The sequence below is a fragment of the Coptis chinensis genome, chromosome 6 (genome assembly GCF_015680905.1).
Source record: "Coptis chinensis isolate HL-2020 chromosome 6, ASM1568090v1, whole genome shotgun sequence".
In the NCBI taxonomy this organism is placed as follows: Eukaryota; Viridiplantae; Streptophyta; class Magnoliopsida; order Ranunculales; family Ranunculaceae; genus Coptis; species Coptis chinensis.
In genome coordinates, this window is record NC_141461.1 from 93,161,171 (window position 1) to 93,187,832 (window position 26,662).

General features: G+C 37.5%; 1 long non-coding RNA gene across 2 annotated transcripts; it reads right to left on the reverse strand.

The window, feature by feature from the left end:
* Positions 1 to 15,048: 15,048 nt before the first annotated feature.
* LOC147495520 (uncharacterized) lies at positions 15,049 to 16,137 on the reverse strand. 2 transcript variants are annotated; one of them, XR_015199679.1, is made up of 4 exons: positions 15,973 to 16,134; positions 15,691 to 15,874; positions 15,259 to 15,316; positions 15,049 to 15,151 (listed from the first exon to the last, which is right to left on the reverse strand). It is a non-coding gene; the product is annotated as an uncharacterized LOC147495520 (long non-coding RNA). The 2 variants fall into 2 exon arrangements; XR_015199678.1 differs by having other exon boundaries at positions 15,691 to 16,137.
* Positions 16,138 to 26,662: the final 10,525 nt, after the last annotated feature.

A 26,662-nucleotide genomic window follows, 5' to 3' on the forward strand; every position in this document is an offset into this window, starting at 1 on the left:
GAAAATGCATGTGGTCATGAGCTTAAAGTCACATGGCTAAATATGGAGCGAAATTAGTGATGGCACATTAGCTTACATAACCAGCAAAGGGGTGGACCAAGGATTAAAGACCGAACCGTGTGCACCTACCCACTTCATAGCACCAGCCCATATACCCTTTAGAGCCCGCAACCCACCAGGCCATTAGTTTGTGATGCCTTGCTAATTAACTATGTTGCACCTTGCACCACCGAATCAAACAGTTTCCTTCTCCAATTCAAATTCGCAAGAACAGAGAAACCAATCCCTCTAATTTCGGCGATTCAAAATCAGCAACCGAACCAATCAAAACTCCCAACCGACCGAACCGAACCTTCTAATCACCCATGGGCTTAAACAACTATTTCCCTTTTTGTAGAAAAAAACAGTATCCAATTCATGAAGGGGAGACGTGAGCAGGTCGATCTTTTGATTTCCAATTCGGTTTCGAAGTTCACGCAACTCGACCGAATTAGAGACTTCTAATCGAAATCAAACACTGCCCGAGGGGATCCAATATATATAGAGAAGGGAGAAACAGTAGAGAGAGGCCGGACAACACAGAAATACGGGGTCGAGAGCGCTGGAAAAACAGCACAGCAAGGGCGCGCATTGAAGGGGCAGAGGCCGAGACTTTGAGTTGGAACGAAGGAGCAGAAGAAGATAAACCAGCCGCAGTACTCTATTGGATTTATCAATGGGTTTATTCTTTTCTGTTTTTACTGTTCTACTTATCATGTCTAGCTAAATTCAAAGCTAGGGCTTAGAGGAAGCCCTAGACTTGCGTAGGTTTATACTGTTTAAGTGATTTACTGTTCTCGGAAGTTAAAGATTCATTGATCGTTTTCGTATTGATATTAGTGGTATACTTTCATTAATTATATCTTGCATGACTTGACTAGTTAATCGTTAGATACATATTCCGTTCTTATCAAAGCATCGTTTTTATCGTTTACGTAAACTTGTGAGAAGTCGTACTGTAAGAAGACGATTTTTGCTAGGAGTTTATATTCTCGTTTGTTGAAATTCGATCAAACCAATATATAGATTTATATAAGAGCTCAACGTTCACATCTTCGAAAGCTAGGGATCTCTTTTTCCTCGTGCTACTTTCGAATTAAAAGAGAACTTTAAAATTAATTAAACTAAAATAATCTACAACGGTCTAGGGTGGATTCAATGCCTTAGTGTTTTCTTCGTTAATAGTTAATCCATTTAATTTATTGCGTTCGTAGTAATTAGTTAATTTTAGTTAATAGTAATTCAAACTTCCATAAAACAAATATTGTTCGAATTAGGTTAGGTAATATTTTAGTATTCAATTGTCCCGAAGTAGCAATCCCTGTGGGATCGACCCGTTTGCCGCAACTATTTTCAACGATAGCTGTGCGCTTGCGGTTTAATTAGGGTTAGATTAGTCTATTAATTTAGACTGACTAATTTTCTATCAAGTTTTTGGCGCCGCTGCCGGGGATTGTAGTGGCACAATTGAGTTTTAAAGTCTTATTTATCGTGATTCGTAGTTTAAGTTTAGTCGTAGTTATATTAATTCGTAGTTTACGTGTTTAATTTTAGTTATTTTTGCAGATAGTTAAGCAAAGATTTCTTCTTACAAGGTTGATAGTCGTGATTTTGTTGTGGACTTTGTGAAGTTTCTTGCTTGTCGCCACCCGGCCGCATGAAGTAGCCCTCGAAGGCTCACGCCCGGAGGTACGCCTCTTTCCTTTGTGGGTTGAATTTTGTTTGTTTAGGTGTTTTTGTTTGTTTTATTGTTTCTTGCATTTAGGAAGGTTAAGTCACCTTTGACCAGCCTTAGGCATCTTGCATTAGGACGGGTTTTAGCCCGCCATTAGGAAAGCTCTTTTGACACGCGTGGATCGAAAGTGACGGTGCTTTTGCACAAGAACCGGGAATCGTGTTATTTGGGTTTAGGAGCAAATATATTAAAGAATATTTAAAAATTCAATCACGGGTTGAAATATTTGTTTGATATTGTTTGTGTGAGCATCGTTGCATCATTTATTAGAGTCTTAGGTTTTAGAAGTGGTTTATGATTGAGACTTCGATCCAATAATCCAGAGTTAGCACTATTTGATTCAGAAATTGAACGGACACTTCATAAAAAGGATTAGAAATCTTGCCGAAGTTAGAAATACCTATAACCTTTGTCGGAATACATCAATTTTTGCCGACATGGTCGACAATAATAATGACATTGTTGTCCAAGTACCTAGGTCCATTAAGGAATTCATATATCCTACTAGGACAACTCGACCGTCTTGCATCGTTCCTCCACCGACCAATGCTAATAATTTCGAAGTTAAAGCCCAATCTACTTGGACTACTTCCTAAGTTTAGGGGGTGTACAGATGAGGAAGATCCATATCTTCATGTAAGGGAGTTTGAAGATATTTGTGGGACTGTGAAACTTCAACAGGTTTAGCGATGAGGCTATAAAGTCGGTTATTCCCTTTTCCCTTAAGGAGAAAGCGAAAAGTTGGTTTCACACTCTTCCATCTAATTCCATAACTACATGGGAAAGATTATGCATTGTGTTCTTAAAGAATTTTTTTCCCTAATCATAAGGCAACCGCTTTTAGAAAAATTTATCATCTTTTGCCAAGTCGATGGAGAGTCATTATGGAAGTGTATGGAGAGGTTCAAGGACCTGCTCTTGCAGTGTCCTAACCATGGCCTAGAGAAGGGTAGACTTATACAGATTCTCTATGAGGGTCTTGATTTTAGCTCTAAGGCTATGATTGAGACCATGAGTACCGGAGATTTCGTGATAAGACCGGGATGATGCATGGTCGCTTTTAGAAGACGTTTGAAAAAGGTCCAACAATGGGAAACTAGTCGTGAGCCTAAGAAGGTGGCTAGTAGTACTACAAAGAATGTTATGTTTCACGTTGATAAAGATTTTGACTCGAATGCCAAAATAGCTGCCTTAGTTAGAAGAGTTGAGGCTCTTGAGGTAGAAAAGGAGACAAAATCTCCAGCTCAAGTTAATAATGTTGAGACCCACGGTTGTTTGTTGTCGCGATAGTCTTGATCACGTGATTGATAATTGCCCAAGTCAATCGCTAAGTTAATGCTTTTAATTCACACCAAAAGCCAGGCAATAATCCGTTTTCTAATACGTATAACCCTGGGTGGCGTAACCACCCCAACCTATCTTGGTCCAAGGGTATACATCAGGGTGGTCCAGTTAGTAATACAAACCCGGTGCAACAATATACACCCCAACCACCTAAGCTGTCACCTTTAGAAGAAACTATGGCTCAATTAGCACAGACCACCATGAAATTCCAGGAAACAACCCAACAGTTTATGCAAGCCAGTCAAACGGCTACTCAGGAGAATGCTCAAGCCCTTAGGAAGTTGGAAGTTCAAATTGGTCAAATTGCTAATACTTTGAATGAGAGGGACAAGGGTAAGTTTCCTAGTCAACCAGTAGCTAATCCTAGGGGACAATTTGAAATAAGTTCTAACTTGAACCAAGGGAACCACCAGGAGCAAGCCAAGTCTATTACTATTCTTAGGAGTGGTAAACAGGTTGATAATAGGGTTGAGGTACCTAAGGATGGTGAGGTTGGACCTGATCCTATAGAGATTGTAAGGGAGGAGAATGACGTAAGTGGGACTACTAGTCGTAATACTTCCAAGGAGAGCTTAGAACCTCCTACTCCTGTGCAGACTAGTCCTATACCTTCTTATATACCAAAAGCTCCTTTTCCCCAACGGTTAGATCGGGGCTAAGAAAGGTTCTAATTTGGTGAGATGATGGAGCTGTTTAAACAAGTTCAAATCAACATTCCATTACTTGATGCCATAAAACAAGTTCCTTCTTATGCCAAGTTTCTTAAGGATTTGTGCACACGTAAAACGTAAGTTGAATGTGCACAAGAAAGCCTTCCTTACCGAAAAAAGTGAGCTCCATTATCCAAAACCAAACCCGCCTAAGTTTAGAGATCCCGGATGCCCTACTATTTCTTGCGTAATTGGTGATCATATGATTGAGAAGGCATTGCTAGATTTAGGGGCTAGTGTTAATTTGTTACCCTATTCGGTTTATTTACAGCTTTGGTCTTGGTAAGTTAAAACCCACCACCATTACTCTTCAATTAGCGGATAGGTCCGTGAGAGTTCCACGGGGGTATTATTGAGGATGTTTTGATTCAGGTTGACAAGTTTTATTTCCCCTGTTGATTTTATTGTTCTAGATACACAAACTGCTCAGGGACCCTAAGCACCACATTCCCTCGTTATCTTAGGTCGCCCATTCTTGGCCACATCTAATGCTATCATTAACTGCCGTAATGGAGTGTTGAAACTTTCTTTTGGTAATATGACTACCGAGCTTAACGTGTTTAATGTGGGTCAACAACCCCCTAAGCCTGATGATTTTTGGGAAGTTAATCTTATTGAGTCTGTGGTCCATAAGACTTTCTTAGAGAGTTATTCCGATGACCCTCTTGAGTCTTGTTTAGCTCATTTTGGTGGTAATTTTGATGTGGATAGTTCTATTTGTGAAGTTAATGCTTTGCTTGATGCTACCCCGATCTTAGATACTAATAAGTGGAAAACCAAGGTAGAACCTCTTTCTCCTTCTGAGTCTAAACCAGTTTCTTCCATAGATAGTCCTCCTAAGCTTGAGTTGAAACCATTACCAGATACTCTTAAATATGTCTTTTTGGGGCCTGTTGAGACCTTGCCTTATTATTATTCGTCTAATCTCGATAGTGAACAAGAGGGTAAGTTGATTAGGGTTCTTAGAGACCATAAAACAGCTCTAGGGTGGACTATTGCGATATTAATCTGATCAGCCCCACTGATTGTATGCATCATATTCATCTAGAGGATAATGCTAAACCAACCCGTGAGTTCGAGAGGACGCTTAATCCTAACATGAGAGAGGTAGTGAGAGAGCGAGGTTCTTAAGTTGTTAGATCGCGGGTATCATTTATCCCATCTCCGATAGTCAATGGGTGAGTCCGGTTCAGGTTGTACCTAAAAGTCCGGTATTACGGTAGTTAAGAATGTGAATGGCGAAGTTAGTTCCTACCCGTATGACTACCGGGTGGCGTTTTTGTATTGACTATCGTAAGTTGAATCTAGCCACTAGGAAAGATCACTTTCCTCTTCCTTTTATTGACCGGATGCTTTCGAACGGTTAGCGGTCATCGCGATATTGTTTTCTCGATGGTTATTCGGTTATTACCAAATATGTATTACACCGGGATCAAGAAAAGACTACTTTTACTTGTCCTTTTGGAACTTTTGCCTACCGTCGTATGCCATTTGGGTTATGTAATGCACCTGGTACCTTCCAGAGATGCATGCTTAGCATTTTTTCTGACATGGTAGAGAGGTTTCTTGAGGTGTTTATGGATGACTTCTCTGTATTTGGTGATTCTTTTGATGAGGGTTTGCACCATTTGGAATTAGTATTAATTAGGTGCAAGGAGAAGAATCTGGTGTTGAATTGGGAGAAATGTCATTTTATGGTTCAACAGGGTATTGTTCTTGGTCATATCGTTTCTAGTAAAGGCATTGAGGTTGATAAGGCAAAAATTGATGTCATTTCTAGTCTTCCACCACCTAAGACTGTGAAAGATATTAGGTCTTTTTTAGGTCATGCTGGATTTTATAGGCGATTCATTAAGGACTTTAGCAAGATTTCTCGTCCCTTATGCAATTTACTTGGTAAGGACGTCGATTTTGTCTTTGATGACGATTGTTTGAAAGCTTTTGAGAAGCTTAAGCATTTATTGACTACCGCTCCTATCATACAACCACCTGATTGGAGTGTGCCTTTTGAGTTAATGTGTGATGCGTCGGATTATGCTATTGGGGCTGTTTTAGGTCAACGGTTTGATAAATTGCCCCATGTAATTTATTATGCGAGTCGAACTCTTAATGATGCCCAAATGAATTACACTACAACCGAAAAGGAGTTGTTAGCTGTTGTGTTTGCTTTAGACAAGTTTAGGTCTTATCTCATAGGGTCTAAGGTTGTCGTGTTTACTGATCATTCGGCTTTGAAGTATCTTCTTTCTAAAAAGGATGCTAAAGCGCGTCTTATTCGTTGGGTCCTCTTATTACAAGAGTTTGACATTGAGATTAGGGATAAAAAGGGTACAGAGAACGTGGTCGCTGACCACTTGTCTAGGCTTATAGTAGAGTCTTCTACTAGTCTTTTGCCTTTGAATGAGTCCTTCCCTGATGAGCAACTTTTTGATGTCTCCCAGGTTGTCTTGGTATGCAGATATTGTTAATTATCTTGTTATAGGTCGGTTTCCTTCTCATTGGAGAAAACAAGATAAATCTAAGTTTCTTGGCGAGGTTAAGTATTTTTAAGGATGACCCATACTTGTTTAAATCATGCCCCGATAATATTATTAGGAGATGTGTTCCGGAGAGTGAGTTTCAGAAGTATTCTCTCCTTTTGCCATGACCATGCATGTGGTGGTCACTTTGGTCCTAAGAAGACGGCTGCTAAGGTTTTGCGCAGTGGTGGTTTTATTGGCCTACTCTCTTTAGAGATGCACATGAGTTTTGTTTAGGATGTGATCGATGTCACGTCGACGGGTAATATTTCCCCATAGGAACATGATGCCTCTTTCCCCTATTTTGGTTGTTGAACTTTTTGATGTGTGGGGTATAGACTTCATGGGTCCTTTTCCACCTTCCTTTGGTTATCTTTATATCCTCGTCGGCGGTAGATTATGTTTCTAAGTGGGTTGAGGCAGTGCCATGTAAAACGAATGATCACAAGGTTGTAGTTAACTTTTGAAATATAATATATTTTCTCGTTTTGGTACTCCTCGTGCAATTATAAGTGATAATGGTACTCATTTTACAAATCGTGCGTTTGAATCTTTAATGAAAAAGTACTCTATTACTCATAAACTTGCTACCCCTTACCATCCCCAAACTAGTGGCCAAGTTGAAGTATCTAATAGGGAAATTAAACGGATTTTAGAAAAGACGGTACGACCTGACCGTAAGGATTGGTCTCAACGTCTTAATGATTCCCTTTGGGCTTATAGGACTGCTTATAAGACTCCCATTGGTATGTCTCCTTATAGGCTTGTGTTTGGGAAGGCATGTCATTTGCCTGTGGAATTAGAACATCGTGCTTTCTGGGCCATTAAAACTTTTAACTTTGACATCGTGAAAGCGTGTTCACAACGTAAGCTTCAATTAAATGAGTTAGCTGAGTTAAGGAATGAGGCATATGAGAATGCCAAGATTTACAAGGAGCGGACTAAGATTTTTCATGATAAATCTATTCTTCATGAAGTCCTTTGAACCTAATCAAAAGTTTTGCTATATAATTCTCGTTTGCCGTTTTTTTTCCGGTAAGTTACGTTCTAGGTGGACTGGTCCTTTCATTGTTAAAACTGTTTTTCCTTATGGAGCTGTTGAGATAGAGGATCCTACGGATGGTCGTATGTTTAAGGTTAATGGTGAACGCTTGAAACCATATCTTGATGGTTTTGCTAATAAGGATGTGGAAGAAGTGGATCTTATTGATCCTGTTTATCATGACTAAAGGAGTATGCTTGTTGTATTTTAGTAGTTTAGGTTTTGTTTTTTTCGTTGTTTTTTAGGTTTTGTTTTTCTGTTGTAAGAGTCGCTTCGTATTGCTCCCAAATATTTCATTCTAGCCCCTAGTTTCCATTTGGGTTAACCAATGAGAAACATATTATTGTGATTTTCAGGTTATGACAGGTTTTGTATTTATGAAATGTCGAAAATACAAAGGAGACTCTGTCGAAATTTTTTCAATTTTGGGGAGTTCATTTTGTGTTTAGTTGGTAGACAAAATGCTAATCTAAGAATTGGGTGTCGCGAAGCATTAAATCTGCTAGAGACGTTAATCAGAAGCGCTTATGGGAGGCAACCCATGTTTTTATTTTGTTGAGTCTTTTGTGCACGTGTATCATGCATTCCACTCTAGCACCTTTTCTCTGCCTTTTTGGAGGCGTGTAACTCTATGGGATGAGACCGTGACACATTTTAGTCATTGTAGTAACTGGGTCCTCTTTTATATTATCATTGTTATATCTTTTGTGAGGTACTAATTTCTACAGGTGGCTTAAAGATATTATTTTTCGTCTTTGGAAGCTCTTGGTAACCTCTTTCCTTATATACTTTTACTTGTCTATCTTTTAAATTCCGTATCTATGTTAACATTGAGGACAATGTCTATAAGAAGTTTGGGGGTGGGAACAAAATGTTTGTTTAGCGAAAAATAAATGTCCAACATGGTATGATTAATGGTGATTTTCTATGATGAGAAAAAAAAAAAAAAAAAAAAAAAATTGATTTCTAAAGCCACTGATTTTCAAGGAATCCATGAAGTTAAGAGTCACTTTTGAAGTCATTGTTGCTTTTAGACTATTTTCTACCTCTAGAAATAGATTTTGTTGATGAAAGTCTAAGCCAAAGTGGAATATGCACTATTAGCCACCTGATACATGTCAAATTGAAGAGTAATTTAATCTCCTAGTGAACTAGAAGAGGAATATAGAGACTTAACCCGTGAGATTTGAGCCTTTGAATTTCTTGGAGAGTTTTTACGTAAATTCAGAGTCCAAGTTGACTCAATCATTATTCTGTGCTTAAATTCGTTGTATGGTCTCATATTTTTTTTATTAATTTGGTCGATCACGAAGTGACATCAACTGGGGAGATAGCCATTAGGTCTTGTAGTCTATTCGAAGCGGAATATCATACTGATAAGTCAAGTAGTGAACCAATTAGCCTTTATCTATACCACCTAGTAAGATCATCATGTTAACCCTTTTTGAGCCTTATATATTAAGCCTTTTCTTCTCAAACCAACTATACTTAACCCAACTCCAGATATGGAGTGTAAACCCATATTATTGGCCTTACCCATATTTCTGAGAATTTCTAAAAGACTAAGGAGAAAGCTAGAAGAAAGAAGATTCGGAAGGAAAATTTACCAAAATCAAATGAAGAAAATCATTCCTTTTGCTCAAAGTGATTTTAAAAAAAAAAAAAAAAAAAAAAAAAAAAAAAAAGAGAAATCATTGAGCAAAAGTAGTGAGAAAGTCAAGTAATGTGATCTACAAAGTGAAGAAATTTTCCATGAAGGTCAAGTACAAGATGGTCTTTAGTTTATTCTCAGAAATTTTTGATTCCTTTTTACCCTTTTCTTGTCAACCAATCCTAAGCCCCGTCTTAATACCCAGACTTATCACAAAAGTATGATATGAAGTGTAGAATAGGTGAGAGGATGCTAAAGTGAAGGACCCGACACTTCACATGTGATTGATGTTCTTTCTATGAGACTAATTTGTTTTTGAAATTTTATAAGTCCGTCTTTCTAGCTAAGTATGTGGGATGTTCTATTATTTTACTCATTTCCCTGCATACAGAGGTAAAATTGAAAACTTATCTAAGAGAGAGACTTTCTTGTGAGTGTATGAATGGTGAGGATTGAGGTTGATATATTCTTTGGATAGTAAGTTAGGAATGCCGTTACTTGGATATGAGCTTGTATTAGTTTGGCTAAACACACACACACGCTTTGGTTTGGAGTAGTAATCAATGATTTCTATCTTTGGAAGTAGTGATGAGTCTTGGTAATGATGATGTAAACTGTGACAATTGCTGATTTTTGAACTTGTTTAGTAGTGGGCGAAAAAGATTTTATCTCTGAGAAAATTATTTCACCATTGGTTATGCTATGTTAATGTTTGTGGGTACCGTTTCTGAAAACCCTCACGAGACTAAACTCGTCCACTAGGGGTAACCTAGGGGTTTAAAAGGCTTGTTACACATGCTAAGTGTAATCGTGATTCCTACGAAAGTGAGTTAGAATTTTTTATTTTATTTTATTTTTTTTTATTATTAGTTTAGTTTTAGTTTTGCTCGAGGACTAGCAAAATGTAAGTTTGGGGGATTTGATAAGCACGTAAATGCTATATATTTACGCTCAATTTTATATTAGTTAGTCTAGTTATTTTATCTGTTTGATTTAGTTAGTGTGATTTTAGTGATTTTGCTTGGAGTTAACTTGATTAAAAGTGTTCAAACCGAAACGAGATTGAAGATATTAGTGTGTGTACGTTGATCTAGTTGTGGAGGTATCCCAGATGGTCAAGATATTGTTTTGCGTGCATTGGATTTGGTGATCGCATAATAGAGAAACAAAACTATGGATATGAATATTTGGTGAATACACGTTGAAGACGAAATTTAATTTAGCACGGACTCGCACTCTCTAGTTTTGACCTAAGGTTGGTCCTTAAGCATTTGGCCTCAAGTATTTGAATGGAGCGAAAATGCATGTGGTCATGAGCTTAAAGTCACATGGCTAAATATGGAAATATGGAAAATTAGTGATGGCACATTAGCTTACATAACCAAAGAAAGGGTGGACCAAGGATTAAAGACCGAACCATCACCTACCCACTTCATAGCACCAGCCCATATACCCTTTAGAGCCCGCAACCCACCGGGCCATTAGTTTGTGATGCCTTGCTAATTAACTATGTTGCACCTTGCACCACCGAATCAAACAGTTTCCTTCTCCAATTCAAATTCGCAAGAACGGAAAACCAATCCCTCTAATTTCGGCGATTCAAAATCAGCAAACCGAACCAATCAAAACTCCCAACCGAAAAACCAACCTTCTAATCACCCATGGGCTTAAACAACTATTTCCCTTTTTGTAGAAAAAAATCCAGTATCCAATTCATGAAGGGAGACGGAGCGGTCGATCTTTTGATTTCCAATTCGGTTTTGAAGTTCACGCGGCTTCGACCGAATTAGAGACTTCTAATCGAAATCAAACACTGCCCGAGGGGATCCAATATATATAGAGAAGGGAGAAACAGTAGAGAGAGGCGGACAACACAGAAATACGGGTCGAGAGCTGAAAAAAAGCAACGCCAAAGTGGCGCCGCTGAAGGGGCGAGGCGAGACTTTGAGAACCAACGAAGGAACAAGAAGAAGATAAACCAGCCAGCGACTCTATTGGATTTATCAATGGGTTTATTCTTTTCTGTTTTATGGTTCTACTTATCATGTCTAGCTAAATTCAAAGCTAGGGCTTAGAGGAAGCCCTAGACTTGCGTGAGGTTTATCTTGTTTAAGTGATTTCTTGTTCTCGGAAGTTAAAGATTCATTGATCGTTTTCGTATTGATATTAGTGGTATACTTTCATTAATTATATCTTGCATGACTTGACTAGTTAATCGTTAGATACATATTCCGTTCTTATCAAAGCATCGTTTTTATCGTTTACGTAAACTTGTGAGAAGTCGTACTGTAAGAAGACGATTTTTGCTAGGAGTTTATATTCTCGTTTGTTGAAATTCGATCAAACCAATATATAGATTTATATAAGAGCTCAACGTTCACATCTTCGAGAAAGCTAGGGATCTCTTTTCCTCGTGCTACTCGTAATTAAAAGAGAACTTTAAAATTAATTAAACTAAAATAATCTACAACGGTCTAGGGTGGATTCAATGCCTTAGTGTTTTCTTAGTTAATAGTTAATCCATTTAATTTATTGCTTTCGTAGTAATTAGTTAATTTTAGTTAATAGTAATTCAAACTTCCATAAAACAAATATTGTTCGAATTAGGTTAGGTAATATTTTAGTATTCAATTGTCCTGAGTAGCAATCCCTGTGGGATCGACCCGTTTGCCGCAACTATTTTCAACGATAGCTGTGCGCTTGCGGTTTAATTAGGGTTAGATTAGTCTATTAATTTAGACTGACTAATTTTCTATCAACAGGGGTCTTGGGACTGCCACAAGTGCCAAGGTGAAGGGTGTTTCAGGCTATTTCACTCTCCTACAGGTATTAGTTTTTTTGTTTTTCTTTTCAATGTCAATTTTATATATCTATTACAATATTAACTCGGTGTCTATATTAATGTAGGCATGGATTTATGAGTACTTCCCAGTGTTCAGGCCATACCCAAATAAGGACTATCATTTGAGCATGTCCCGTGCTCATAGGTACTCAGTTACTCAGTCTTTTTATGCTAGCACAACAGCTGCATTGAAGCATACCTGAGCCACCATTGATAATGTGACTTGTACCGATGTAAGCATTTTTATATGTAAATAGTTTTATTTATTAATTGATATTATTAGTATGTGGTTAATGATTAATTTCCTCGATCATATGCTATTTGACAGGTTGAATGGTATCCCTATGTTGAAGTCCGAGCTACACGACCGGTGGATGAAATAGCATTTTTCGAGGGATTTATATGCTTTCTAGCAGTATAATGTTGCGAGGGTTGTGCGTCAGTTGGGTCATATGCAGTTTGTACCCTCAGATCCCCCAAAACCAAAGACCTCGACACGAACTACTCCCAGACGCGGGTATGATGTGAAATTTAATATTGCGTCTTCCTACTGGAGTAAATGGAAGAATCACTTTATTCAACTTGAACAACGAGGACCCATTCCGTCTTATCCATGGGAGTGTGTTAGTAGATACATGAGTTGGTACGAAAACAATAGTCATATTCGAATGATAAACCCTGATCATCTTAGTCACTACTCCCTACAGAGTCTTCCATATCATAATCTGGTGAGTTAATATCTTACAACGTTAATTTTTGTTTTGTTTTGTTTTGGTATTTTATAAATGTAAATGTATATTCTAATGTAGTTTTTCGTTTTAATTTTGACAAAGACCCGTCGTCGATGAAATTTCTCGCTTGCTCAATCAAGGCCCGCAATTGGGTGGGACTGCGATTCCGCATGACGATGCACGAAACGAGTTCATGGAGGCATACAATTTGACCCGGTGCAAGTTCATTGGCGGGGCGGATATATATGAAAGGAGCATAGGATTTAGGTATGTTGAGTTTGGTTAGTTTAGGGTTTAGTGGTTAGTTTGGTTAGTTTACCTCCTTTTATCTTGTGTTGGGACGAGTGTTGGAAATGGAAATGGTTTGTTTGTGTTAGTTGAGATGATGCGGGGAGTGTTTATTGGCATTTGAGATGATGCGGGTTTTGCTTTACTTTTCAGTTTGTGTTAGTTGAGATGATGCGGGGAGTGTTTATTGGCATTTGTCTTTCTTTGTTCTTTTGAGAGTTGATCATGACTTAAGTTCAAGAGTTTTCCAATCAATGAGGTTCCTAGATTTGGTGTTGGATTTGACATATGTGGTAGTATTTATACTGATTCATGTGTTTTTATTGGGGGGTAATTAGGCAAATGGTGGTGGCGGAAGATGGTGAACATGATGAGGAAGCAAGTGGAGAGGTTAGTTTTTCTGTCAGACCTTAATAACAGTTTGATTTAACTTTGCTTGACCGACTGTTTATTCAATTTTTTGTTTTGCGTGAAGGAGATAAAGAACAAAGAGTTAGATATACAACTAAAGTCAGAAAGTTAGATTGGAAATCTCTTTGTAGTCAAAAAAATGTTATGTTAGGACTCTTTTGTAAGTGCAAGTTGTTGATATGTAGCAACTTAGCTTTATGTTCAGTAATTCAGACAATGTATTTCACATGGTGTCACATTGTTGAAATATGAAATGATAGTGATCTTGCTTTGAACTTGTCATTCTTTTCATGTTCACCTAAGATCCTAGGGTTTTTTGGTGCAAGATCTAGTAAAACGGCATGCCAAAGAATGGCCTTTGGTTATGTTTCTTCTATTAGCAGGCATTGATTTTAATAGGGCCTCATCTGCTGTCGAGTAAATGCAGTTATACTACTTACCGTATTGCTGCGATGTATGTGCTTTGCTTAGATCTCGGTTTATATCCATTCAATGGCTCTTCTTGTGCTCTCCGACAACTTGCGCATTTTAATTTGTCACAGCGAAGTATCTCTATTAATAATCTAATGCATAACACAAAAATCCCAATGTTATCAACAAAAATCCCAATGTTATTTGCCAAAACACAAAAATCTAATGCAGTACGCAATGTTTTTGCCAAAACACAAAAGATCTGTTTTTTTGCCTCTTGAACAGTGCGGTCACACCGTTTGGGACTAAGTCCAAACGGTGTGGCCATATCGCTTGGATTTGAACTTGCAAAAAAATGCAGTGTGTTTGGACTTTGTCCCCAAACGGCATGGCCACACCGTTTGGACTTAGTCCCAAAACGGTGTGGCCATGCCGTTGGGACTAAGTCCAAACGGTGTGGCCATGCCGCGTTTGGGACAAAGTCCAAACAGACACGCCATTTTTTATCCAGTTCAAATCCAAAGGATATGGCCACACCGTTTGGACTTAGTTCCAAACGCATGCCATGCCGTTTGGAACTAAGTCCAAACGCGGTGTGGCCATATCGTTGGACTTTGAACTTGCAAAAAAATGGCTTGTTCTGTTTAGACTTAGTCCCAAACGGCATGGCCATACCGTTTGGCCTTAGTACTAGACGGTGTGGCCATGCCGTTTGGGACTAAGTCCAAACAAGTGTGGCCACACCGTTTGGGACTAAGTCCAACAGACCATATTTTTTTATCAAGTTCAAATCCAAATGATATGGCCGCACCGTTTGACTTAGTCCCAACGGCATGGCCACACCGTTTGGGACTAAGTCCAAACGGTGCGGCCATATCATTTGGATTTGAACTTGCATAAAAAATGGCGATGTCTTTTTTTGCCCCTTGGCCACACCGGTCAAGAGGCAAAAAGTAAGTTTTCGTGTTTTGGCAATTTATCAGTTTGGTTTGTTTGTGTTGATGTTGATTGATGATCATATGAGTTGAGGTAAATTTGTTGTTGACAAACGTTAGCATTATACTGGTGGTATAGTATCTGCATCAATACATCATATCAACTTACTTTAACAAAATTGCAAGTGAAGCCATTGTAACAACAACAAGAACATTTATAATAAGCACATCAAAATGCTTTATGCAATCCCAAATATTATTGTTCGTATTACAACATTTAAGCACATCGAATGAATTAGCGTACCGCTCAAGACCCTAGCTTTGGCTTGTTCAAGCCTTTCACTCCAAGTTTCAGCTCTCTTCAACTTCTCCACCTTCTTTCAACACTTCTCCACGACAATTTCTCCCGTTGTAGCTAATAACTCAATTTTGACGCATTTTCTTCGAATGGTGCATAGTCAAGGTGGCAGTGATACTGTGGCATCTTGTGGAACTGTAGCAGTCAGAAACATAACCGCAGATAATGATGAAAAGACTGAAGATCGACTAATGCAAAGTCGAGGGGCTGGAAACGAAAAGATGAGTAGGCAGTATTTTTACCTAAAGCAAAGCTTTGCCTCCAGATTCTCCATTTCTCCTTGAGCCATACTTCTCTTTTCTACAACATCAATGAGATTAGAACTCAGTCTAATTAAACTCCCCAAATGTAACCTAAACCAGCAATATTGAACTTTGAAAATAAAAAGGGAGAAAGAAGTTATCAAAAAAAGCACCGGTCTATCATTATGATGTTTCCTATCTAGAGCCTAGCAGACAACATTAGATACTATCCAATGGACATAATGATGCAATAGAACACAACCCTCGACACAGTTCAACTTAACAACACTTGATAAAACTCTAACAAGGCTGCCATATCTAAACCACTCTTAACAAGTCCAGACATCAATGAAGTCCATGACGCGCAGATAAAATATCATTAGAACTAGTGAACATTTAGAATCAAAGAGTTTTGAATAAAGCTATACTTACAATCGACAGATTACGTATTATTTTTCTCCGGACAATTTCTCGAGTCATGGTTAGCAATCTGTCCACATCTGTGACACTTTCTTCCTGAATTGTTTAGGGCTATCTCTTTGGGGGATTTCCATCTATCCGCTTTCTTCTTCCCCCTCCCTTTTGTTTGAGAAATGTTGGGATTCAAAATCAATAGCTGAAATAAAGACCGAATTAAAATAAATATTTATATCAAATTAAACACCGAATTAAACACTAAATTTATATCAAATTAAACATTCAAATAAAAAAAACCTGTGATGTATTAACCGAAGGTATCGAAGGCTCTGCAACTGGAGGCTCTGCAACTTCTGCGTCTCCTTTGTAGGAAGTCTCATTAAACTTTGAAATTTCAATAGCCATTTCACCAATCTTTTCAATAAAATATGAATAACCCTCAAAAGTATGCGGCGCATCGTAACCCACTTGAGAAGCAACCTTGATAGAATGAACCACTCTCAAAGGTTCATTTGAGACATTCCCGACCACAAATCCAGTATCAAACTCCGCTCTATAAGTGTTAGCCTTTTGCATCCACCGCGTCAATCTAAAATGGTTTGGAATCTCTTCAATCTCGTAGCGCATAAAAACCTTTAAGATATGACCACAAAGCAAACCCATAAACTGAAAGTACTTGCATTCGCTCTCCTCTAAGGTTCCTCTATCGAAACTCACTCTCCAAACATAATTCTTCAGCGGGTCTCTCCATTTCACCATGTAGCTTCCGGTTCCATACCTGTCAATCTGTTCCCCATCAATTTTGTACTCCATATTTGCCTTTTCTAGTTGCTCTTTAAATTTATTGAATATTGAGATCGTATAGACCTTCGCGGCATGCATAAGGAGGAAAGCATCGTTAGGCACAATCCGTGAACTATGCTTGGTGCGGTAATCAAAATCTCTTTCTTTCCTAGCAAGCAAAGCCAAAGACTTCTCATTACCATGTACAAACTGCATAAAGCGTAGTCGCCGAATTGACAAACCGGTCATAATGAGCATTCATCGATTCACTTCGACCAGTCGTGTGCATACCAGCAAAAAAGGTGCCACTGAGATAACAAGGAACCCATTTCTCCCGCATTGAATATATCTCTGTCAACCAAGGATTTTCAGACAACTCATACTTCTCAATGATTGTACACCATCTTCTCTCAAAATCAACAATCCTATACGAAAAAGAAATAGTGTTCTTCAACTCGCCACCAATGTCTCAAATTTGGTAAATGACATCTTCTCTTGAATTTCTGCATAATATGCCAAAGACAAGATGCGATGACGAGTACTAGGAAACACTTTGGCAATGGCTGCAGTCATCGCTCTATCCTGGTCAGTGATGATTGCAGTTGGCGCACGACCACCCATGGCTGCAAGCCAGGCCTTAAATAGCCATATGAATGTATCTTCTATCTCATCAAGCAACAATGCGCAACCAAACTGAATCGACTGATAATGATGGTTGATTCCAGTAAAAGGGGCAAAAGGCATGGAATATGCATTGGTACGATATGTGGTATCAAAAGACACAACATCCCCGAAATAGTCATACTGGCATCGAGACCTCCCATGAACCCAGAAAAAGTTCACCGCAGTCCCATTTTCATCTAAATCAATAGCGTAGTAGAACTGGGGATCCTCGGCACTCTTCTGCATAAAATATTGCAGCACGGCAGTTGCATCACCTTCTTTAGGCATCTTTCTAGTCAAACCATAATAATGGTTCCAACAATCTTTCTCAACTCCCTCTCCATGGAAAACAGATGCCACTTTCCCAACAGATAAACTGTTATCACTAAATATCTCGGTCAAGCACTTCGCTGCTTCAGGCATATGTTTGTTAGTTTTCATGCAAATTCTCTTCGATGGGGTCACCAGACCGTGACTATGGTCATTATGAGCAACGCTGACCTCATATATCTCTTCATGCATTCTTTTCTTAATACAAATTCTAGCTTGGCAACCACACCGGATAGTTGATGTATTTCTTGATCGGACTTCATCTCTTTGTTAACCCTTCACGTGAGCAAACCAAGAAACAACCACTAACCAAATCCACCTGATTTTGTTGCTTGGAAGTCGTCCAACACGAGTCTCAAATCCTCTTGTTGACCATACTCTTTGTAATAAGTCTTTGCCTCATCAACACTTGTAAAAGTCATTCCTATATAAAGAGCAGCTAATGTTTGCGTGCCTTGAACAGGGGCTTTAGTAGGCGAAGACCCAACTACATCTTCTTCGATATTGATTGATGTCTCTGTCTCCATTTCTATAAATCGAAAAAATTAAAAATATAAATAACTTAAACAAACAAAAATCCCAATGTACATAAACAGTGTAAATAACTTAAACATCAAAACTCTGACAGAGTTCACCGAACTCTGACAGAGTTCAAAACTCTGAAAGAGTTCAAAACTCTGATAGAGTTCACCGAACTCTGACAGAGTTCAAAACTCTGACAGAGTTAACCGAATATGCTACTTCACCGAACTCTGAGTTCACCGAATATGCTAGTTCACCGAACTCTGATAGAGTTCAAAACTCTGAAAGAGTTCAAAACTCTAATAGAGTTCACCGAACTCTGACAGAGTTCACCGAATATGCTACTTTACCGAACTCTAACAGAGTTCACCGAATATGCTACTTCACCGAACTCTAACAGAGTTCACCGAATATGCTAGTTCACCGAACTCTGACAGAGTTCAAAACTCTGAAAGAGTTCACCGAACTCTGAAAGAGTTCAAAACTCTGATAGAGTTCACCGAACTCTGACAGAGTTCAAAACTCTGACAGAGTTAACCGAATATGCTACTTCACCGAACTCTGACAGAGTTCAAAACTCTGAAAGAGTTCAAAACTCTGACAGAGTTCACCGAATATGCTAGTTCACCGAACTCTGAAAGAGTTCAAAACTGTGATCGAGTTCACCGAATTCTGACAGAGTTCAAAACTCTGACAGAGTTAACCGAATATGCTACTTCACCAAACTCTGACAGAGTTCAAAACTCTGAAAGAGTTCAAAACTCTGACAGAGTTCACCAAATATGCTAGTTCACCGAACTCTGACAGAGTTCAAAACTCTGACAGAGTTCACCGAATATGCTAGTTCACCGAACTCTGACAGAGTTCAAAACTCGGAAAGAGTTCAAAACTCTGATAGAGTTCACCGAACTCTGACAGAGCTCAAAACTCTGATAGAGTTCACCGAACTCTGACAAAGTTAACCGAATATGCTACTTCACCGAACTTTGACAGAGTTCAAAACTCTGAAAAAGTTCAAAACTCTGACAGAGTTCACCGAATATGCTAGTTCACCGAACTCTGACAGAGTTCACCGAATATACTAGTTCACCGAACTCTGACAGAGTTCAAAACTCTGACAGAGTTAACCGAATATGCTACTTCACCAAACTCTGACAGAGTTCAAAACTCTGACAGAGTTCACCGAATATGCTAGTTCACCGAACTCTGACAGAGTTCACTGAACTCTAACAGAGTTCACCGAATATGCTAGTTCACCGAACTCTGACAGAGCACCGAACTCTAAAAGAGTTCAAAACTCTGATAGAGTTCACCGAACTCTGACAGAATTCAAAACTCTGACAGAGTTAACCGAATATGCTACTTTACCGAACTCTGACAAAGTTCAAAACTCTGAAAGAGTTCAAAACTCTGACAGAGTTCACCGAATATGCTAGTTCAACTCGACAGTTCACCGAACTCGAGTTCACCGAATATGCTAGTTCACCAACTCGAAAGTTCAAAACTCGATAGAGTTCACCGAACTCCGGCGAGTTAACCGAATATGCTACTTCACCGAACTCTGACAGAGTTCAAAACTCTGAAAGAGTTCAAAACTCTGACAGAGTTCAAAACTCTGACAGAGTTCACCGAATATGCTAGTTCACCGAACTCTGACAGAGTTCAAAACTCTGACAAAGTTCACCGAATATGCTAGTTCACCGAACTCTGACAGTGTTCACCGAATATACTAGTTCACCGAACTCTGAAAGAGTTCAAAACTCTGATAGAGTTCACCGAACTCTGATAGAGTTCAAAACTTTGACAGAGTTAACCGAATATGCTACTTCACCGAACTCTGACAGAGTTCACCGAATATGCTAGTTCACCGAACTCTGACAGAATTCACCGAATATGCTAGTTCACCGAACTCTGACAGAGTTCAAAACTCTGAAAGAGTTCACCGAACTCTTACAGAGTTCAAAACTCTGACAGAATACGGCATGAAGAATACGATAGAGTTCAAAACTCTGACAGAATACGGCATGAAGAATACGACAGAGTTCAAAACTCTGACAGAATACGACATGAAGAAAACGACAAAGTTCACCAAACTCTGAAAGAGTTCAAAACTCTGATAGAGTTCACCGAACTCTGACAGAGTTCACCGAATATGCTAGTTCACCGAACTCTGACAGAGTTCACCAAAATTGTCGCCGTCTTTAAACGAGGGTGTCAATCATAACTATAATCATATCAACCTAAATTAAATCAAAATTCAAGTTTTTATGGTATAATGACAATCCAAGTGTCAATTAAAACGTTCCAATAGGCAAACACCATAACCAAAAGTGCACTATAGTAATTACATATCTATCAATTCTATCCACAAAGACAGTCAAAAGAAGTTTAAATTTGAATTGATGCAACTGGTAGTTGAATTACCTCAAGATTTGAAGAGAAGAAGAAGCCGAATTGCCAAAGTAAATCAAACTGGAGAAGAAGAAGCCGAGAGAGAGAGAGAGAGAGAGAGAGAACCCAATTTCGTGATTTTTGTGATTTTCATTTTTTTTTATTTTGAAATACCGCGAAATATTGAAATATCGGTTTTATCAGTGGTTTAGATCTTCAGATCTTGAGGGCGAGATCCGACGGTTCAAGAGAAGAGTGAGATAAGAGTGTCACTATAAGAGTGGCACTCTAGACAAACCGATATATAGTCAGGATCTTAGAAGTACATACTTATTTTAAAGTATGTAAGTAAAACATCATCTAGATCGAAACTAAGACCCGATTTTTTGTGGATATTATCTACTCACCATAAAGACCATCTTTACAAAATTTCAGCTCATTTGGAAATCTCTAATCTAGATAAAAATTGTTGTCTTCTTTAAAAAAAAATCTAATGGTCTAGAAAATAGTGTTTTTGCAATCATCTTTTGCCTAGGTCAGAGATTTCCAAATGAGTTGAAATTTTGTAGAGATTATGTTTATGGTGAGTATATATATATACTATAAGATTAATTTCAATCATTAGTGTGCAACACTAAATCTGAAATTATCCGCAACACATTTTATTTATGTCGTACTAATCTTCTGAATTTCAAAGAGCACTTGTACTTAATCGATGCTCTTCATGCATTGTGAATTGTTAGAAGACTCAAATTGGGTTAGCTAGTTAAAACCACACACACATTCTGGTTATGTTGAGACATTTTCTTCACTGTTTTTTCCAATCTTGACAATCGTCTTTAGTTGAGCTTCGTAAATGTAGTTGTATAGTGTTAAGAAGTATTGTTTGATGGCTTGAAGTGCCCTTGTCGAGGGTATCTATGTGCTTATAAGCTAGGAATTTGTCTTCACTAGAAGTAAGAACTTTATTGCACATCTCACTGGATAGTTTGGAAAGATTATCCATTTTGAAAACATACCATTATATGCCAATTAGATAGAAGAACGCATTCAAATGAGACATTCAAACTATAACTAAGGAGAAAAAAAACATAAAACACAAAGATTGTGAATGAATTAATGGATACAATTGAGTTTAGCGATGGTTGTATTTTTTTGTTTTTATGTTATTTTTTTTTATAAGAAAATGAAGCCAGTATTTATACGATTAGTCGTATCTTATGGATTGTTGCGAAAATTGGAAACGGAAGAATGCTAAGTATTGGGCTTGATATTGTTATTTGTAAGAAGTATCATGTGTCTTATACCTTACAATATAAGAGAAATGACTCAAAGTAGTATGGTAACAGAAGTATATAGTATGTCAATATATTATACAAAAGAAATAAGATATAGTATAGGAAAATTCACAAAAGAAATAAGATAGCAAGATCTGTAGGTCTTCTTGTTTTTAGTTTGCCATTCTTACCATTTGTTCTCAACACTCAGTTATCCAGGGTAGAAGCAGTTTTTGTTAAAACAATGGTTCCAAGGAGTGTAGTAGTATCGTATTTCCCTGTATTTTAGTTGAAATAAGACGAATGTTAACAAATGCGTACAGTTAGTATTCCCTTTCCTCAATTTTTTTTTAAGACGTTCTGTTGGGCACTAGCCTCATCTACATATAGAGTTCTCAATTGGACTGAGCTCATTTTCAAGGCAAGGACATCTTGTGTTCCAATGTGCAAAGAAAGCTTTGAAGTCACATGAGAAATAGGCCACAAAACAGAAACCATCATTGGATGAGGTGCATGTTTTTGGATTTACAATCATATCCAAGCAAATTAACTTTAGAAATTGGTCATAACTTGAACCAAAAAATCTAATTTCATTTAAGTTACGCTACCTAGGTAGGAAATGCCGGAAGGCAAAGCGACCACACGCTATATAAATAGCTAGCATAATATACTTATTGAAGTCTCTCATTTGTAAAAACATAAGCCACAAAATAAAAGCTCATTGTCTGCCATTGGATAAGACAATGGAAATTGCTTCATTTCATTATTGGAGCATCGCAAATCACTACACTATAATAATTCTAATGGAATGCACTTGAATATAATATTAATTTATTTCTTGAATGGGGAAAAAACTTACAAATGGAGTTCACAAACATAGTTCCATAGACAGTTAAGTACATACACTTCCTTACAAAGTTGAGTACATTCTTGTGAGGTAATCTAATTGAATGTCTTGTTTAGCTACTTGTCGTGCATCTTGCATTCAGTATATCTAAACTCTTGAAGTGGTATGGTAGTCAAGGAGTACCCTTGATTGTTACTGTTGCCACATAGTTGGAGTCTACCATATACTCTCGTCCACCGTTTACTTGGAGATTCATCAATGCTCTCCAAGATCGCTATACATTCATATGTAATGTAATAAATTTCATTGTTCCAGCTTGCAGCATACAACATCAAGATAAAGAAACATAGGTCATACATGAAGTAGTGCAAAATCAATGAGCATTATGATTACTTCATCAATGCACTCATGTAATTCCCAAACAAAAATTCTTGTCCTTATTATATAGGTCCATTACCTGGTGTAGAATTAAGATCCTCGTAAAAAAAGTAACGAAAAAAGAAAACACAAACAAAAACAATAATAACACATATATTTGAGGTGTGAGGAAGTCAAAGAATGCATTCCTCATGAGAAGCCACGGTTTGCAAAATTATTGATAACACTATATTTCCTCACACTATCCCCAAAAAGCGTCTATATATATCGTAAATTTAAGTAGATAAATAAACTAAAATGTGTGTGAAGCATATTATCATTATCCGGAAGCAGGAACAAAAAGTATTCAATCAACAAAGTGGTTGTAACACATTCATGTAATAGCTAGGGAGAAGACACCGTTGGGGCTGTGAACATATTCAACACATTAAAGTGAGCACCACCAATCATATCAGAGATATGCTCACACACCAAATAACTGCATCTAGACTTCTTCGTCACATGTACTCTATATCATTGCCTGACGTATATGTCTCTGCAACACAAATAGCTGATGCTGGATTCGACATGGATTGGATGACAAAGCAATACATACGTGGAACTGTTACCAAAAAAAACATTTAAAAACAAATATATTAAAAATCAATAAGTCATTTTCTAATTAATCATTCATCATTAATCTTGAAGTTTATATCCAAAGCCTTACATACATATGTGCAACTGTTACAAAAAAGAGTTTTACAATAAAAAGAGAATTACATATTAATAATTCATGTTTAGTATTCTATAAAGACATGTACAAAAACGTTGGACCTTGATGCACCCTTTGAAAAGCTAGATCTTCCTTCTTCACAACTTGAATTTCTCTAGTTAGTCAAAAGCAACCTCCATTGTTTTGGATCTCATCTTTACACACTGCGGAGATCTATTAATGTTCTTCGATCTATGAATTGTTTGGTACATTGCCTAGATTAGCCGTTTGCATATAAGCCAAAACTTTCAAAAATTAAGTTAATCATTCCTATATACAATTCTTTCAATACTACATGAAATATGATGAATAATATGTTTTTTAACAGTCAAACCCAACCTAACCTAACCTGGCCTGGTCTCTTACTAAGTACAAGAACCTAGTTCTTTTGCGCACCTTAACAATACACTGCCAATGGAATGGTAACACAAAAAATGATGAGGGAAGTGATCCCCGCATTATATAAGAAGCAACAATTTATGGAAGAAAACAATCTGGAATTGTAAAAATCTATGGCAAAATCACATTTAAGCAATAGATAGGTAAATAGGGTGATATACAAAACTGAAATTCCAGAGTTTTGTTACTTACAGAGCAACAAACAACCTAACAATGCCAAGCTTGAGGTGAATGGTGTCCTTAGAACAAAATTGTAAACAATAAAAAAAAAACATTGTAACTAATATAGAGAGTAGAGGATTACCACGTACAATGCTAGTGAGCAATGAAATTTTTGAATTTTGTAAATCTGCACCAAAAGAATTGAATCAACCCAAAATACAAAAGGAAAATATTGAATTACAATGATACGCACCTACAACTAGAATCAAGTACCTTTAAATTCTTATTAAGATTGTGCGGAAATACCAAGTAACAAGAACTAAATTCACAACCTAATGAAGTCATAAACACATTGATTCTAATAGATATACAACTACCAACCAAATATCAAAACTACACTTGAATTATTTTGAACCTTTAACGTAATCGAAAATTAGTTGTGCAAAAGAAAACCTCAATGAATCTCAATATTCCGACATTTTAGAATGTGTGAATGTGAGAAATGGAGATTTATAGAAAAAAAAAAACCCCATTACCATTTATTAAAATAGCAAACAATATATTCAATACCATTTTTTTCTTACGCTATGTATTTCATAAAAGAGAATGAGGGAGTAATGGTTGGTAAACGGTGTTTAAGAGGAGGAAGAAAGGGGTAGGTGTTAATGCCCTTAAGAGCATTCCCAATGCAAGCAACAACTTGTTACCTCCACATAGGACTATCTCCCCCTATAGTTACATTTTTGGTGAGAAGCTACTAGGAGTTGCCCAATGCAAATGTGATTTTAAAATTCGGACGGAATGTTTTATTTTGTGTCTAAATGTAAAAAAAATGAAAAAATATCGGAAAAAAACACGCCAGATGGAATGAAACATCCCGTCCGAAATTTTAAAAAAAAAAACAAACAAACAAACAAACAAACAAACAAACAACCATGGGATGCTTGCAGTTGGAACACGCAAAGGATTTTCTACTTGTTTTTCCGATAAAGGGACTTGGATAACGTATGTCACCGATGGAGTATCATTCTATTCTCCGGTACCGTCTCATGATTCCTTTGCCCTGTTTACAAAAATAGTAGATTGGATGCTTTTGGGGACCATGCAGCACATTGTCGACATTTTTCAGATTTCAAATACCGACATGATCATGTTAGAGACATTTTATGCGATGCATTTTGGAGGGTTGGGGTACAAGTGAAGAAAGAAGCTCCTATAAACTTTCTCACTGATCCGAATGAGGGAAAATTGACTCTTCGGCCTGCGGATGTCTTGATTTACAATTGGTCATCTGAGGGAAAACATGCATGTGTTGATGTAACTGGAGTCTCTCCATTAGTAGGGTTGGGGAATGGTGACTTTGAGATGGGAGAAACAGCTAAGAGAGCAACGACAAATGGAGAAACCTGAGGAAGCTTGCAGGGCTAACCAACATTGTTTCATTCCATTTAGTTTTGACACTTTCAGTTTTTTAGAACAACAGTCTGTTGAGCTCCTCAAGAGACTTCAAAAAGTTATGGACAGTAACGTTATAACAACTGGTTCTAACGAGTTTGTTTTTAGAATGATAGGATTTGCTATTCAGAAATAACTGGCGACGCAATTTGTTACACGTTTGTCCTAATTATTTGTAAAAATCATTTTCATTATCAATAAAATTTCCACTTAAAAAAAAATCGAAAAAACACGTGACATAAAATAAAGGTTCCTCCGTTCGAAGATCACAAGTCAGCAATTATCTCAGTAGCAAATGCTACCATCATTGTAACTTAGTGAAAAGCTACCCTCATTGTCACTCTTGCATTGGGCCATTGTTTTTGGCTCATAAGGGTAACAAGTTGCTATTTCCCCTTAAAGATGCTTGCATTGGGAATGCTCTAAAATTGAAGAAGGCAATGGTTATGCAAATCTTTAAAGAGGTCCTCAGTAAATGCCCATTTGTCATTTACTTTAATGAAGCAATCTTCACCACAAACAAACTCTTTAGTGAGAAAGGGGATCGGAGGTTTCTTGATTAATGAGATCAATTCCATTAGGAATTATTTAATTTTTAAAGACATGCGTTATTTTAGGAGCCCAAACCCACATTTATACATTTATGGTGTAATAATTCATTTAATTCATTAAGTAACCTTTTAAATGTCATTGAGAATTAGTTTCAAAGGAGTTTCAAAATGATCCTAACATCACATGTGTCCCCCTTCGAATGTATAGGATGTGCCTACGACATGATTGGTTATGAATATTGAATGGAGGTGCTTATTATGTTTTAAAGACATGTACATCTTGTGATCTAAAGTGCAAAGGAAACTTTTAGCTCAGTGCATGAGAGATTAGTCACAAAGCAGAATACCATCATTGAAGGAGCATGTCTCTCAATTTATAATCATATTCAATCAAATAAGTTTAGGAATTAGTGATAACTTGTACCAAAAAATTAATTTTTATTTAGGGGTATTTAGGTTTCGGTCCTATTTATAGTAG